The sequence below is a fragment of the Nicotiana tomentosiformis genome, chromosome 3 (genome assembly GCF_000390325.3).
Source record: "Nicotiana tomentosiformis chromosome 3, ASM39032v3, whole genome shotgun sequence".
Classification (NCBI taxonomy): domain Eukaryota; kingdom Viridiplantae; phylum Streptophyta; class Magnoliopsida; order Solanales; family Solanaceae; genus Nicotiana; species Nicotiana tomentosiformis.
Window position 1 is genome coordinate 96,762,481 of NC_090814.1, and position 4,718 is coordinate 96,767,198.

At 28.8% G+C, this 4,718-nt stretch overlaps 1 long non-coding RNA gene across 1 annotated transcript; it reads left to right on the forward strand.

Moving 5' to 3' along the window:
* Positions 1-1,517: 1,517 nt before the first annotated feature.
* LOC117277329 (uncharacterized) lies at positions 1,518-2,027 on the forward strand. The gene is made up of 2 exons (XR_004507595.2): positions 1,518-1,615; positions 1,733-2,027. It is a non-coding gene; the product is annotated as an uncharacterized lncRNA (long non-coding RNA).
* Positions 2,028-4,718: the final 2,691 nt, after the last annotated feature.

Below are 4,718 nucleotides of genomic sequence, written 5' to 3' on the forward strand. Positions count from 1 at the left end.
TATAGATAGATATAGATATATAGATAGATATAGATAGATAGATTTATAAAATGTGAAGAACATATGCCATAAACAAGTAATAACACATCTAAAGTCAATGTATTGGCAAGTCATCCTTCCATTGTCACTTTTAGTCCTTTAAAACTAGAGTCCATTACTCAAATGGTTACTCAACTATCTCAAATTATCGGCTAAAGTCACTTTTCTTTCGTTTGTAACAACAAAGTCACTTAACTATGCTTATAGCACTCAAAAAGTCACTCAACTAGATTTTTCAAACTTTTGATTGTCAAATACCTATTTTACCCTCTAAAATATCATTTTTTAACTTTTTAAATATTATATTTTTTCCTCTTTTTAATCTATATTGTGGACTTACCTATAGAATAAATATATTTTATTTATAAAATAAAAAATAAAAAATTAATTTTCAGCTCATATAATGACGAAATAATAATATAATTGAGCATAATTTTCAAAAATATATAATGTATATTATAAAAATACCTTTATTTAAATAATTATTTTATATTACGTGCATGAAATATATATTTTACAACCTTTATTTTTTTTTTTTTTCAATTTTGTAAATAAATTTTTGAATTTTTGTTGTTAATACTAAAATTATTACGAACAAATTATTCTAATTAATTATTTTACTATGCTCATTATTTTGTTATTCCAGCATTATATATGCTTAAATATTTTTTATTTTTTAAATTTATAAATAAAATTTATTTATTATATAGGTAAGTCCATAATATAAATTTTAAAAAAAATCATAATATTAAAAAGTTAAAAAAAATAAAAAGAAGATAAATGTTTATAATTTAGAGGGTAAAGTAGGTATTTGGCAATCCAAACTTTGAAAAATCTAGTTGAGTGACCTTCTTAGTGCTATAAGCATAGTTAAGTGACTTTATTGTTACAAAGGAAAGAAAAATGACTTTAGCAGATAATTTGGGATAGTTGAGTGACCATTTGAGTAATCATCTCTTTAAAACTAATCTAGCCGAATATTTTGCTCTTGCATTTTATTGAAAAGTACAATATCGTTGATAAACCACAGATTCCAATTCGTAGGTCCTCCAAAAAATTTAGTTGTCTGAAACCAACCAATTATTTTTATATCAACTTTTAGCCTATGAATATACCTCTAGGCTCAAAAGAGTGAAATAGCCAAATTACATGTTTTTGTTAAAATATTAACCCAACATCTTTCAATTTAAATGCAGACCTTTGTACTTGCCGAATATTTAGAGATAATATTTTACTAAATTTTCTTAAATTTATTGTGTGAGCTAAATATTTTATTTTCCCAGGTTATTCCAAGGACTTAATGACTGCAAACCGTCATCCGCTATTTTGGAAATTTATTACATGCATTAATAAATTTAATGCTGCAATAATGATTTTCCCATAAAAGATGGATTCCCTATATATTTTCCATTTGACGTTTGTCACACATAATTATAAATACTAAATCATTAGCTGCATATACATCGACCATAACGAAGCAAATCATTAGCTGCAATGGCTTTTTGCAGGTCCTCCTACTCATGTCTTCTCCTTGTATTTCTAGCTATTATTGGTTTCGCTATTGCAAGGAATCTTGGTAACTCCTTTTCCATTTATCTTGTTCCCATTTTTTCTATACCTTCAAATTCTTAGTTTAAGCGGTTGAATAAACGATTATTTAGATTTTTTTTATTTTTTTTTTGGTAATGAACAGATCAAAAACAAGTAGGTCCACATTGCTATGATCAGTGCGCGAAATCATTTTTTAACAACGAATGCTTGGCGTTTTGCATAAGGAGATCGTTTAATGGTGGCTCTTGCGTTCTTGACTCTACGGGATCGGGCTTATTCTTTTGTTGCTGCAAAACTTGATAGACAGAATATTCATCTCTTATTTTCAATGTCAGCTATAATGATATAATGAAAATTAGCTTTCTGCAAGATTAGTTTTTTTTTTTTCGTTTTATATATTTTGCTTATTTTAAACGATTGTTTTTTTCTATGGTCAATGTGGATCTTGAATTAATTTTATGTCTCTGCACTTCCTTTCGGAGGAGTAAAAGTTTTAGTCTAGTCATTAAGGGGTTGTTGGTTAGAGTTATGCAGATACTAATAAGGTAGGAATTAATTATGCATGAATTAATTACGCAGGATTTAATTATGTAAGAATTAGTTTTACAGAGTTTTGTTATGCATGATTTAATTAAGAAGGGATTAGTTATATATGGATTAGTAATTTATAGATTATAATGTAGAGATTATTTTTTGTTAATTTTTTACTTTATTTTAATTATACAATGTATAATTTTCAATAAATATGAGGATTTTTAGGTCATTTGATTGTTTAATCCATATATTACTAATACCATGTATCAGTTATTCCACATTCTATCTTGCATAAATAATACTTTATATATATTTGTCGTATAATTTATCCATGTATTACTTATACCCCCAATCGAAAAAGCAACCAAATATAACATAAATTATGCTGAATTTTGTACAAAGTACCTAAATATTACCAAACATGATATTAGTTATGTTATTGCATAATTTATTCTTTATCCAGTAACCAGCTACCAAATGACCCCTAAATGATTAATTCTCATTGATGACATTCCCCTAGTTTTATACTGCATCACATTATAACTACTTGATGTAGCGATCGATGGGAAAAGAAAATTTAGCTCACATAATGTCATTCCCCTACTTCTATATCGTATCACTAGCGATCGATGAAAAATTATCCACACTCACGAATAGTGGTGCGTTTGATATGGCGAAAACTATTTTCTGAAAAGTTCTCTTATAAATATTTTTGTCCTACGTACTATTTAACTCTTTAAAATTTAAAATTTAGAAACTATTTCAAATGGACTATTGGAGAAAAACATTAAGCAAAGGAAGTCATTCGGTTGCCAGAAAACGACTTGTTTTTTGAACAATATTTTCTGAAAAATATATATTTTATTTATACAAATCATACTCCATTAATAGTTACACCAAATTATATTGATTATGATGATCAAGTGATCTGGATCGAGATATATAATAATTAACCCATATAATCCATTAAAGTTTTACCTAATAGGTCAAATGCTCATCCTAAATTAGACATACGTGATCTAGTATATCATTAAACTCTCTATCTTATTTTTTCTCCGTGAAATATGACTTTACCATTATGAAAACAGCATATGACCATTATATTCTATTTCCTTATAGTACATGAGTAAAATCATATAATAAATAATTGCACCTCAGCCAAAAAAGTTGGGGTGTTATACATAAGGATTTTTATCACAATTGAAAAGTTGTAAGCTGGTTGGTAGCCTACCGACACTTTAATAGAGCAGTCCTTAAAGAATTTTAGGCCCTACTACGTTGCATGAATTCAGGGGCAACTCAAGTATATCCGGAGCTAGCCTAAACTCAAAGTTTAATACGAGACCTAAATTTTTAAAAGAAAGTTATACAATATATTTTTATTAAAAATCTATTTTTCTAGTTTTTTGAGATACAAAGGTGTTAATAATCTTTTTTATAATCAATTTTCCATAATAATTCATTTTCAATTGATAATATAGCCAACTCATTTAATTTTTCTTGAGATATTGTTAATTTTAGATAAGATTTTATCACGCAATAGAAGTATAGAACTATTGGAAGTTTAAATTTCTTAGAGAAAGAAGGTGAGTAAGAATAAAGAGAAAGACAGAAAATATGTAGGGGTTTCTGAAATATGAAGAGATCGAGAAAAGAAAGATTGACTTGGGCAAATTAAGAAAGGGAGAGTAAATTTTTTACACGTTATATAATGAAGGAGTAAGAAGTGAAAAATTGAACGCTCGAAAAACTATTCATCTACCCATGTTTAAGTAAGTCAAATTATTACTTTATCTATATATCTAAAGAGCTTTCTTTTCTTTTATATTAAAAACTCTACTTTTGTATTAAAAGTACTAAATATTATTTTTTAAATACCTATAAATTTATTATTTTTAAAAAATGGGCCCTCCAAAATTTGGGGGTCTAAGATTCAAGCCTTACTACTCAACACTTTAGAGCCGGCCCTGCATGAATTTTGTGACAGAATTCCTCCGGAATTTAGAAAGCCAATGACCGCAAATTGTATAAAGATGTATATTCCTTTTCGATCTGCCTCGTGATTGAGAGAAATGTGTCTGACTCGATCAACACCGCTTCAACTGGCTTGACTAGAAGGAGCTATAAAAGAACCTGATTGAGATCATACTTCTTTTGGCCTGGAGATGAGTCTGACGTACTTTCAACACTCTTCTGTTAGGAAGTGGCCAGCAAGACTTAAATAAAGAGATCTAATGTTCGACTGCCCAAAAGAAAGAAAGTCAGGTATGATATTCATTCCCCTAGAGCTAAGGCATGAAGTGGAGAAGGCTATTAGGGTTCACTATTAAGCCTATGCCGACCTGATCCGTCCCTTAGACTCGTTACTGTAACGATCCGGTCGGTCATTTTAATTATTTTAGCCTCGATCCCCTATTTATTGCCTCCTCTATATTGTATTATGGTTATGTGATTTGTCAGGGGTGTTTGGTTTTGGTTCGGGTGAGTTTCAGAGTGTAATGAGACACATAGTCCCTAAGTTGGAGCCTTAAATCGAAAGAGTTGACCGTAGTTTAACTTTTATGTAGACGACTTCGGAATGGAGATTTGACAGT